A 13,317-nucleotide genomic window follows, 5' to 3' on the forward strand; every position below is an offset into this window, starting at 1 on the left:
GTGAGCACATACTGTATTGTGATGCTGTATTGGTTTTCTGGGAACCAGTGCTGCATTCTTTTGCTCTCTGTTTAGCTCAGCATCTTAGTTACGGTAAAGAATAAAAGTGAAGGGTTTGCTGAAGAAACTTGATTTCTCTTCCCTGTTTTTACTCACTTCACTTTTATTTTTTTAACTTCTTGCAAACTCATTCCAAACACATCAGTGAAGCATGACAGCAACCCTGGAGTTTACAAGAAACCATTTACCTAGAAAGAGTGAACAAAATTCCCAGCCGAGATTTACAACTCACCCCAGAATATTGTGCTGATTCTTAATATGCAACCAAACTTAGTGCCCTCTTAGTGCACTGCCAGATATATTATCAAGAACCCACCCAACCAAGGCTGGAGAAACAATCTAAAAATAGCATGTATTGACTGGGTGCTCCATCTAATGAATAACTCTGGCAACTGCTGAGAGCGCTTAGAGCAAAAAAGTGTTTGGATAGAGCTGGCCAGGTAGTTTGTTGTGAACACTTTAGCTGTTGAATTTAGCTCTTTCTTCTGTTTGCAAACATCCTGTGAGTAGGATTTTGAAGAATGTGTCCATTATTTGAAATTGTCTGGTGAATACTTTATGAGAACATATTTCTTCCTATAGATTATTCACAGTGAGCACTGAGATACTGCAGTGCTGGGTGTCATATAAGAATTTGGATAGAATAGAAAATTGTTTGCTTGAATGTGTCTTGACACTAATACTATTTACAATTCCCTGTTCATGCTGGGTGGTTGGTCAACAGTGCTGTTTCTATTCCCTAGCCTTCCATAAACAGGAGTGCCTGAAGGAACCATTGATGCTTCGATTCTCTCATGAAGTAGGAACACTTTAAGGTATGAGAGAGTCATAGCAAGAGATGATAAAGACTAGCAATTCTACAGCATTTAATACCTTTTTCTGTTATTTACAAGAAAAATGTTGTATTTGGCAGGCTACATGTGTTCATTCAAGATTGAAAAACCTGTATTTCTTCCAATCTGTGAAAGATCTGAAAGTTCAGACAAGATACTCCCATTTATGTATGTAGGGGCTATTGCCAAGGATTTGGTCACTTTTCTCTTTTGCTATCATCAGATTAATTGCCTTTGAGCCCAGGCTCTGCTGGAGGACTTTGGAAGCTGCTGTGTATGCTTCATTCTGTAGACAATACACTGTTTCATCTATTTGCCCAGCATGTGAAATGAATGCAGTGGTCTCTGTTTTACATCACCTTGTCACCTGCTACCCCGGCCATCCATCCCCCCTTGACACTTATGGTACATCCATTAACCCCATATGAAAAATGTAAAACTGGAAATTATATTACAATTATAAATGATGCAGTATTCTATTTCTGTGTATATATGGCAGGGGTTGGCAACCTACGGCACGCGTGCCAAACACGGCACACAAGCCGATTTTGAGTGGCATGCTGCTGCCTGCCGCAGGACCCCAGCCCCACTCAGCACCCCCCCGCCCACCGCTCTCCCCTGTGGGCATCAAGAAACTAATAATCACTTACAAAATTTTTGTACATATTTGTACATATGTTTGCTTGCATAAAACAATACATTTCTGAGCGTGCTGCTTTTCTGCCCCTCCTCCTCTCTTTCCCTGTGCTGATCAGCTGATGGCCCTTGCGAGGGGGAGGGGGAAGAGTGGCAGCATGCTCTGCTGCTCCATAGAGGAGGCAGAGAAGAGGTAGGGATGGGGCCTTGGGGAAGGGGGTGGAACAGGGCATATCCCTTCCAGCCCCCTGCCATGTGCCGCTCAGGACCAGGGACTGGGAGCACCCCTATGAGCCGAGCACCCCAGCCCTCAGCCCAGACCCTTGAACCCCCCCACACCCAGCCTTCTGCCCTACACTCCCCACACCCCCACTGCCCTCTTCCCTGAACCCCCCCCACAGCCTTCTGCCTTGAACCCCTCCCCCCAGGTCTGGGGTCCCGTCCGCAGGTCCTGCTCAGCTCGCTGCCAGCCTAGGGTTCTGTTCTGGTGGCTTAAGATCAGCATTTTAATTTAATTTTAAATGAAGCTTCTTAAACATTTTTAAAACCTTGTTTACTTTACATACAACAATAGTTTAGTTATATAATATAGACGTATAGAATGAGACTTTCTAAAAATGTTAATGTATTACGGGCACGCAAAACCTTAAATTAGAGTGAATAAATGAAGACTCGGCACACCACTTCTGAAAGGTTGCCAATCCCTGAGATATGGTTTGATAAGTATTTGAAGGGAAAAAAGTCTCTAGTGCTTTTGTCTTATTGAGATCATCTAGAGGTTGGTACAGATAAGACACAGTAAACTCCTTTTTTGCTTAATAGAACTCTGTCAGTAGAAGCTGATTTCTGAGAGGAGAGTGGTGACTGACTCCAGGAGTACAGCCAGCAGTCCGTCTGCAGCTGAGTGCCAGCATGGGAGGAGTAGACAGAAGGTTAACTGCTGAGGACAAACAATACAAAAAATGCTGTAAATAAGACTTGGTTTTAGTAGAGACTGCCAATTAGTCAATAATGTTAAAGCGATCTGGAGTGATGATTCCTGAAGGCTTGGTAGCCATTGAAATTGGGGAAAGAGGGAAAAGAGAAATTGTCAGTCAGTTGGAAGCCATGGGAAGGAAGAAAATTATTGCTAGAAGATCTACGTAAAGGCTCTGGCTATAATTACTGCCCTATCTGCATTATGCCTACACTACAAGCTAGGGCTCAACATAAGCTAGCACGAGTAATGTAGCATAGGCAGTGCAGCATCATTTAGCTGGGCTGAGTACAAACCTGACTGAACCCTGTGGGTATGTATTTGGCATGACTAACCCATGCAGCCACTGCCTGGGCTACTGCGGCTCAGTCAGAGAGCTAGCGTGAATAAGTATACATGAACTGGAAATCATGCCTCTAGCTCATACTGTAGGTGTAGCCACAGCAGTTCGTGAAGAGTTTGGCTTTTGAGTATAGGTTAGGTATACAACTGTTGTGAAATTTTCCCATACTGAAGAACCTCATCAGCTGTGATCAATATTTAGGTAGAGGTGTTTCAGCTATAGTTTTAATATGTTTCTCTGTCATCTCTTAGCTCTTTAGCAATGCCATAAGAGCTGCAGTTGGTTTTGTTGCTGAACATGTTTTTCTTTAACTGGAGTGCAGAAGCCTTAATTGCCTTTGGAACTTATTTTAGCCTTTATGTTATGATCTTTCTGTGACTTCCCATAAACTAAAGCATTATCTACCTAAAGTTCCACTCCCTCCAGCCCTTGCAGAATTTCATTCATTTTCCTTTTGAAGATTTCTGGGGAACATTGGATGCCAAACAAGAGGCATTAAAGGCAATTCCCTTCCAAATGGCCTTAAAAGTATGTCAGCTTTGTGTCCAAAATTATTACACTGGCATCAAGAAACTAATAATCACTCACAAAATGTTGTACGTATTTGTTTGCTTGCATAAAACAATCCATTTCTGAGCATGCTAAAAGCTCATTGGGTGGGAATCATCTTCCTTTCCCCCAGTGTTGGAACAACTCCTAGCACAGTGGAGTCCTGCTTCATGACTAGGGTTCCTAGGCACCACAGTAATATACATAATAAAAATAAGTGGGTGCCTATGCAATTTTGAAGGCATGTATTTAGAGACCATTATTAAAATTTTGCCCTTAACCCTCTTATTAGAACTGTCTCTGAATCTCTCTTGAGCTCATGAATTCCCCCTCCCTCACATAATGGAAAAAACCTTAAAATAAAGTGCATCAACAACAGCTATTTGAAATATGACTGAAACAGCTAGTGCTTAAGAAGATTTTCCTTTTAAAAAGTGAACAGGAAAAATCAATACCATGTTACTCTCATCACAAAAAATAGAGTGTGATCTGTCTGGCTGGGACACAGTTCCATCCCAGATTGTTTTATGTTTGGTGATACTCCAATCTGTGTAGCGTGTCAGATTTTTCTCCCCATGCTATTTAAGGTTTGTAGCTCAGCAAGTCTGTAACTGATATATTTTCCATTTATTCTTTTTCTGTCTCACAGTTCAACAATATTTAAACCCCAAACAAACAACATAATTAACTTAGAGTCGCTGCTGCTCCAGTGCAAATCTCTCCAAAGCAATCACTAAAGCTTCACTGCTGCAATCATGCTCCTCTCAAGTCCATTCAAAATGCTGCTAAGATCATCATCTTGGCTTGTTGCTTTGATCACATCACCCCCCTCTTTGAGTGTCTCCACCTGCTCCCCCTTCACCTCCACATCAAATACAAGCTTCTTATCTTTACCTTTTAAAGCTCTTCATAACTTGACTCCTCCCTCCCTACCTGATATAGTAACCTATTGTGACATCAACCCCTGCCTTCACTCTGCTAATGTTCTCAGCCTTTACCTCCCTCTGTTCAGCTTCTCTCTTAAATACCTCTGCAATTTCTCCCACACTGTCCGTTATCCTGATTTGAGCCCTTAGGTCTAGCTCCTAAAAGTTATTTAGATGCCTAACCCATGGGAGCTAGGTACCTAACTTCCCTTGAGGGTCTGGGCCTTAGTCACTACTGATCTATATATAACACTACTGCTGCTAAAATTTAAGGAAGGCACCAATTAAACCAAATCCACACTGACCTTAGCTCAGGTATCTCTCTACATAACACACTTATAGCCTGATTATTTCAAAGTTGTTGAGCCCCAGCAGCTCCCACTAGCTTCATTGAGACTTGTGGGTATTCAGCACCTCTGCAAATCAGACCATTTGGGGCTTCACAAAAAAGTTCCCTCCTAATATATACAATCCTAACTCACATGTCCAATTTCTCAAAGCTTCCTCAAACACCAAACTTTTATTATGAAGTCATTAGATGAAGATATGTTACAGTAAATACTCTCTCCCTGACACTCACACTCTGTGTGGGCAAAAGAGAGAAACTGTTTTTCTCTCTGTTTTCCCTTTAACTATGAAGAATTTGAAGACAACAGAGAGAGAGCAAGATGAAAGAAAACAAAGACAAATTATTTGGAAGCACTGCAGATTTAACAAGTATGTTAATGCTATTTTGGCAGCACAGAACCCATCCAATTTTAGCCCCCTGTTATCTGATTTTGAATTAACCTTGAGCCAGGAGTTCTGCTTTACAGTTGGGTGAGAGAACCTCCACACATCAACCAAATGAAAAGCATGTAGAATAGCAAGTGGTTCTCTGGCTTCGCTGTGGCCGAGCCTCTTTATGATTTCTATCATCATCATCATCATCAATCAGTGCAGATATAGTCTTCCTCTAGGACAATGGTGCTTTCAGAGTCACAGCTAGGTTAGTCCTCAGCAAAGATTGTATAGACACACAACGCAGTCCCATCTCAGATTAGGATTTTACACATTCAATAAATAAAGCTCAGATCACTGTTCAAGGCTGACTTCTAGGTGTTGAAGTTCATATGAATAATCTGTTATAAGAAAAGGAGCTGAATTCTTGCAATGGGAGAAAATAATAGCACCCCAGCACTCATATTAGTGTCAGAGGCAAAAACGATACTTCTCCTTCCCAGTTGCTTAACCAATTCAGATCAGGTAACTGGTTTTCTTCCAGAAAGCAACTTTGGCTTGCTTTGTTTTGAAAATTCAAATAATTGCACCCTTTTCCATCTCTATCTAAGGAGAGCAATATGAAGAAACACTGCAGAACTCAGATTTAGAGAGGCCAAAAGGAGAGCAAGAGAGATAAGAGAAAGTAAGAACACTCAAAGTGAAGCAAGCCATTAAAAAGCTTATGCTTAGAGTTTTTACATGTTTAACTTTGCAAACTAGCGTCTTTAAACGACAGCATTTTCTGCTTTCAAAACTGTCAAACGAGACATCCCTCAGAATAAAGGAAGCAGAATGTAAACTGTGCTGTGAATCAGGGAAAAAAGCCTCAACCTCAATGCTCTACTTCTATTTCATGCTTTAATCCAAAACATTACTCATTCTCTCTACACAGCAGTCACCCCTTCCATACAGGGACTGTCTGAAATACTAGAGGCAGAAAGGAGGCCCTCCTAAGCCTCTTTATTGTCCTTGGCCTTCAAAAACACACTGTCATTGGGATTCTGCTGCAACACTGACATTACTCCTGGGGCAGCCTGGCAGACTCAGAAGAAGCTTCCAGAGTTCCACCTGTAGATATTCTTCATGTCCTGGCAACCCCAATCTGGAACTCTACAGTGTCTCCACCACAAAACAAGTTTTGAGGCCCACAACAGTTGGGGGAGGTAGACTGCCACAGTGGCAAATGGACCCCAGTGGGAAGCCTCTCTGAAAGAACTGACCATTGAGCAGCACCTGAGCGCTTCTGGTGAGGAGGTTACTCAGATTGTAATGGTCTGGGCACTGACTCTGCCATCTGCCCTCCCTCAGGTGTCTGAGCCTTGGCCCCACTAACTTGTAGCCTGAATGTTTCTCTTTAATACATTTGTCCTACTACAAGACTGGAGACTTTTGAACATTAGATTCAGGACTCAAAGTCTGACTCTCCAGGCATGGGCACTACACTACAAAGGGTGTTTCATACAATGCTTTCTGGTTTATATCCTCCATGTGCAGTACACCAGAGATCCCCTTCCCTATCCTCTAACATACTATCTAATATGCAATAACAGCCAAACTTTCTCCATCCCCAAAGTAGAGCCAGCAACTATAATGCTGCACTTCACAACATTCATACCCTGTACAACCCCCATTCTGTAACTCACTGTACATCGTTGTACCCCTGCACAGTGAATTGCAAGATCTGGGTGTATGAGATGACCAACACAGCATTCTCTAGCAAGAGTTAAAATTTGTGTTGCCCTAAGAAAGCTCACTGAGGTCAGACAAAGCACTGAACAGTGATCATTAATAAGCCACTTTGTAGTTTGTCTCTATGATCAAAGAGCTCTTGTCCAGTGTGCAGTAGCTTGTTTCCTTTACATTTCAGCTTTACATTTAGTTTCCAGAGAGGAGAGAATAAATCCTTCCAATAACAATGATGAATCTTTAATAGCACTCATTAAAATCGATGTTTGATTTTTTTCAACAAGTCCACATGAAATTTGATTTTTTTTTAGACCAAAAATGCACTTAAAAGCTTTTGGGCTATTTGTAACAAAACACCCTTAATTCCTTTTATAATAGCTGAAGCTCTATCAGCAGTTTAAAAAAAAAATCGAATGGTGGCTTTGATCTTCAGATATCAGCTAGAGGGTACTCCACACTTGGATTTAAAGTAATGTACTGTAGAAAGCTACTGCCCAGTGAAAAATTCTCAATTACTTTAAGAGCTAGCCTTCACTATGCTTTTACTTTTACAGACCTTTCTTCTTTTTTTGAATTTTCAACTTCCATAATACCAAAGTGCTTTAAGCAATTATTTATTATGGCATTACCTCATACTCCTTTTCTTTTCAACACATAGAGAAAAGTTGCATTTGCTTCATGAGACCAGGCAGCATGCTCCAGTTGAACTTATACCTTCCCCATTTCTCCGATAGAAGCCTGTGATAGTCTGTCCCAGGAGGCAGCAATTTCCTTTTCTCCTTTGATGAGCTGCAGTGTTCCCTTGCCTATAGTTCTGCAACAAGAATTAAATCAAAAGAAAACTAACTCTAGAATGTTTGCTTACTGCCATAGATTCTGGTCAGAAAAATGCAAACTTAAAACCTAAATTTTCAATCCCTTGCCCGTGTTTCAATGCACCTGACTTGTATACTTACTACATCCAATGTGTGTGGAAGATAGAAGGTGTGAGTGTGTATAGGTATGCAGAATTCCTGATTTGTGTGTACATCAGGTGTTATTGCACACATGGAAGCTGGATGTGCACATACATGCATTTGCCCTATTGAATAGAGCTGGTGGGGAATTTTCCATCAGCGTGATTCTCTGATGGGAAATGCCCTTTTCTGAAAATAGAAATTTTCTATGGAATTTTATGTATTTATTTATTTTCCAAAATAGAAAATAGGACTATAGAAATGATGGCTCCCAGCTGCCTGCCTGGAAGGCTCTTGTTAATTTAATTTTTCTCCCTGAATTCCAAAAGTGAAATTAATAAGCGCTCCCCAGGCAATCAACTGTCAAGCCAAAAAATTCTGTTTTAGTTCTCCCAAAACAGAATTTTTCTGGAAATCCATTCAAGCAAACTATTTTGCGTTTTTGACTTTTTGCCCCACAAATCCACAAAACTTTTCACAGGAAGGGATTTCCATTTCCCTGCCAGATCTACTGTTGAGGGTATAGTATTGAAAATCTGGGCCCATTTTTAAAGATTTTTTTTTAAAATAGTGATAAGATGTAGTTGTTTTTAAAGTGAGGGACTTATGTAACTGATTAAAAAAGGTAAAGTACAGAAAGGCATTCTGAGAGCTTTATCTGATGTGACCATGTATTTGATTGATTCTCTCTAATACACGCACTAAAGATTATTGTAGTGTGGTGACACTCATTATTGAGGAGATATGATCCTGTTCTGTAGTGTAAATTTGCAACTTGGGGTTCATTTAGGTCTCTGATTGCTCTTGTAGTTTCAGGTAGCATTGGTGATCAAAAGCATCTTTTCCAACTTCGTTTAAGATACTTGCAACCATTTCTTTGAGATGTGAACATGCCACAGTTATTCATGCCTGATGACCTCTGGATTATATTATTGCAAATTTGTTCTACATGGGGTTACCCTTGAAGATCATTTGGAAGACACAGATGGTACAGATGCGCTTTCCATCTGCTTTCTGTCCTAAGCCCAAATATCATTAAAGAAATATTTTCATACTGTGAGATGTGAAATGGGCTGTAAAGCTCATACATTCTTCACCAGGGAGTAGAAGAAGTCGGATAACTTATTGTTTCTTTATAGGAATATTATAAAATCCTTGAAGGTGTCAATACTCAGCCTCTCAGTAAATCTAATGAAACATATAACACATTTAGACTGCATCCAATAAGTCCTCCCCTCAGGCCATTAAGGTATTTTCTGCAAGGGTCACCTCAAATCCTTGGACTGAGGAGAACAGAGATTTGTACAGTGAGATTTACAAAGCGGCCATATGAGATTTGCAATTCCTTCACCTAAATCTACAGAACTGACATTCTCCTCAAATGATACATTCTTTGGTTTTTCCACTCAATTTCAACTAAACAAGTAAATACAATTTTCAGAAGTAAATAAATAAAATAAATTTCCATTTCTCCTGGAGGGATTTCTATTGCTTTGTATTTGATATTTCTTCCCTCCCTTAGACCTGGCTCTTACTGCATTCTACTTCCCATGAGCAATATCTGGACTAGGGGATGCCCAACATATAAGAAAGAAAAAAGTAGTTTCCAAATCTCTATTATAATTATTTGGATTACAGTAACACTGAGACACCCCCACTGAGATCAGGACCCCCTTGTGTTAGGAGTGTTTCAAATACGCAGTGAAAGACAGTCTCTATTGCTAAAAGCTTACAATTAATGCTTATCATAAATTATGTTGCAGATCAGTGGTCATGTTAAAAAAAAAAAAAAGGTTAGTTTGGAACCAAAACTGATTTTTTTTCTCCATTTTTTTCTTAATGAAACAAACAAAATCCCCAAGCCCCTGAAAAAAATTGTTGGATTAAGTGAAATGTTTTGAATGTTGATTCAAATATGACAGTTCAAAATGAACTGTTAAGTTGAAATGATGTTTTCAAAACAAAATGCTGTTTCAATTCAACATTTCATTTAGAAAATGCCATTTCAAAGTGACCTTTTGTTTCAAAAATTGTTTTGAAAAAATGTCAAAGCAGTTCGTTTTGGCAGTTCTGAAATTTTTGTTTTCCGCTTTGTTTAGGATGAAGCTATTTGCCAAGTTTGACCCACATTTGTGAGTAGTTTTGGTACTCAAAATACAGTTTAATGGCAAATTTACTGTTTGCTGAAAAAAATTCACTCATCTCTACTTACAATCTAACTCAATAAGACAGACAAAGGGTGGTGGAAAGGAAATACTATCATCTTCGTTTTACAGATCAGGAATTGAGGCATGAGAGATCAAGCATCTTATCCAAGGTCCCACAGGAAGTTTGGGCCAGAGCCAGTTGTTGTTTAGTGCTTAGAGCATAAGAACGTCCACTAGCCTGGAGAGAACTTCTTTGTTTCTCAGAATGGATCCTGATACAGTCAACATTGTTGATGTGAGTGCTGTAATCTCCAGTAATTTGATCAATATTTTTTTTGCTAGTTTCAGCTTTGGAAGTCATTTCCTGGAGTGAGGCTATGGCTACACTTAAACTTCAAAGCGCTGCCGCGGCAGCGCTTTGAAGCGCTAAGTGTAGTCAAAGCGCCAGCGCTGGGAGAAAACTCTCCCAGCGCTGTCCGTACTCCACCTCCCTGTGGGGAATAACGGACAGCGCTGGGAGCGCGGCTCCCAGCGCTGGGGCTTTGACTACACTGGCGCTTTGTAGCGCCGCAATTTACGTAGTAGAGTATCCTGCAGAGGGTGTGTTTTCACAGAGGGTGTGTTTTCACACCCTGCTGCAGCGCTGCAAATTTGTAAGTGTAGCCAAGCCCTGAGAGTGCAGTGCTGCAGCAGTTTAGCAAATGGAGTCAGAACTTAAGTGGAAGGAAAGAAAAAACCAAACCAGAACAAGTGAGCTAAATCCTAAAGTACTTCAGATATGGTGGACTGAGGTCTGGCCTGTGAGCAATGTTGAGTCCAGTGGATACCCTCCATTATGGGAAAGAAAATGTACAGGATATGAAATACTTTTTTTCTCTTTCAAGACTCTCTTGGAGGCCAGGGGCCTTCCACATCCTCCACCTCATTTTTATTCGCTCCCTTCCTTGTTGATGATGATGGGGGGGGGGAGGAACTAGTGGGAAACCCTTAATCTGATTTTTACCTGTGTAATCTGATAACTGCGGTTGATGCATGAAACCTTTCTCTGTGTTCTTTCTGTGTAATTTAAAGATTCATCTAGTGATATGTGCTGTATTTATTTCTTTAGAGTTAAATAACAGTAAAATGCCCCTACATAAAACTCTAGACATAAAATAAGCAGAACTATAATCACAATTACTGTATGATCCTGTAATAAAAGATCTTATATATTTGATCTGTTTATTGGTTTTTATACATAAGTGAGACAGAATGGATTGAAGATATATACTATAGCTCTTGCAGAGTTACACAGGATACTCTACTACGTAAAGCCCTGGCTCTACAATAAACTCCTTGTGGGCAGATCACAGGGCCTGTGCGGAGCCCCACTGATTTTGAGGACCAAAGGGTCTATCTGCACAGAGCTCATTGCAGGATTGGAACCTGAATCAGCAAAGCACTTAGGTATGTGCTTAAGTCTTATCCTTATTCAGCAAAGCACCTAGGCATGGACTTAAATCTAGCTGATTTCAGTAAAGGATGCTTAGGTGCTTGGCTGAACTGAGGCCTGAGTGACTAATCGTGCATAAGAACAGAACTCCTGCCAATATTGCTGTGCACACAATGCCGTGAGCAGCCAAGCAGCGCTGAAAGACTTTTTTTATAGTGCAAAGAGCCATGGCAAAAGAAGGGAGGGCAGAAAGAAAAATGTTGAAGAACAAAGAGAAACCAAAAAGAAGAGCAGCAAAGAATCCTGTGGCACCTTATAGACTAACAGACGTTTTGCAGCATGAGCTTTCGTGGGTGAATACCCACTTGCATCCGACAAAGTGGGCATTCACCCACGAAAGCTCATGCTGCAAAACGTCTGTTAGTCTATAAGGTGCCACAGGATTCTTTGCTGCTTTTACAGAACCAGACTAACACGGCTACCTCTCTGATACTTGACACCAAAAAGAAGATATAGTGTAGCATCCGTAGTACTTTGTTTCCTGTTTTTTGTGAGTTTAAATCAATCTCAACATTCCTTTAATTTAGTTTCTAGACTGAGCAGTATTATAGTTCCAATATTGGTAAAGAGAGAATTTTACCAGTTCAAAGTTCCTAACAGTTCCATTCTGCTGAAAACCCAATTTCATACTCATTTACACTAAAAATGTACTCTAGATTACAGTTGGTGGTTTTGGTATTCTTTATTACTTTTCTCAGCTTCTTGTGCTATACAATCAACCTCCCTATTCTTCTTGTCCATGCCCGCCTTGCTAAAGCCAAAAACTACAGCAGTCACAGTATAGGCAAGGAGGGGAAAAAGTGAAATATAATATAAAAGAATAAAGTGCTTTGAATTCCAGTGGGAAAATAAAAATGATTTGTATTAAAGGTTAAATATTCCCTAAACCATAATATTACAAGTTTTATAGGAATGATGTCTCTGTATCCTTTTGCAATGCATCATCAATTCACAACCAAATACCACTGACACTGTACATTTTTTATCTCTACAGAACAATATTTGGATACCGCTTACCTCTGAGGCAGTTCTTCTGGAAATTATAAATATATTTCTTCCTAGGGATCAAAAGGAAGCACATCAAAATGAAAGATGAAGTCAACAAACTGAATTTGCAGCTGTTATATATAAACTAGGGGAAGGACTGTAAAATTTCTTGTTCTAATCCACTTTAAACAGGGTTTGTGGATAGCAATCTGAAAATGTTACATTTGAAATAATACTGTACATCCTCCTCTTTCCCACAGAGTGTGTAAATGATTACAAACAATCAGTTTTTCATTGTAAAGAAGGACCATGAAATTACAATCTTGAAACATCCCCATGTGAAATCGTGCAGCTAATTTTAGATGTACTCTGATCAAAGTGTAGCAGCCTAAAAATAGCATTACTTCAACAAGATTTCATTTCTGGTTAGGAATTTGCACCACTAACCAATGGTGACTTCAATAAAATTAATCATTTTTACTGCAGAATATATAAATGGTCAGATCTGGAACCTCAGTAAGGCTGCTTTGCACCTCTCTGGTGGCCCAAACCAACATTAAAGTCAGCTTAACCAGCTTCCTAGGGATTTTGCTGAGATGGAGTTCTGGAAGCAGAGCTGGCATAGCTGTCTCTATTAGTAGGCATCCTTCAGTCTCAAGAGATTATGGGTATGTGTCCCTGAGAGGTAAAGAATTTACTCAGTTGGTTTTATGGAAGCTGTGGCTGAAGAGACCCACTCGAGAGAGACAATCTCTGCTGCATTTGTCACATTTAAAAGTGGTATTTTACCCTTTGGGATCTGCCTTCTGTAAGCGCTTTTCTCTGGATTACTTCCTCTTATAACTTGGGAGACATTTATTGAGCTCTTGTTTCCAAAGGCTGTGTGTGATCTTCCCAGTTCACATCCATGTCCATTTCTTTGGGGTCTTGCTTGCACACCTCCTTGAAATGCAATTTTGGGTGT

General features: G+C 40.2%; 1 long non-coding RNA gene across 1 annotated transcript; it reads left to right on the forward strand.

The window, feature by feature from the left end:
* Positions 1–804: 804 nt before the first annotated feature.
* On the forward strand, positions 805–12,648 carry LOC120406461. The gene is made up of 3 exons (XR_005599293.1): positions 805–875; positions 2,352–2,496; positions 12,361–12,648. It is a non-coding gene; the product is annotated as an uncharacterized LOC120406461 (long non-coding RNA).
* The last annotated feature ends 669 nt before the right edge of the window (positions 12,649–13,317 follow it).

This window comes from Mauremys reevesii, linkage group 5 (assembly GCF_016161935.1).
Source record: "Mauremys reevesii isolate NIE-2019 linkage group 5, ASM1616193v1, whole genome shotgun sequence".
NCBI classification, from domain to species: Eukaryota; Metazoa; Chordata; order Testudines; family Geoemydidae; genus Mauremys; species Mauremys reevesii.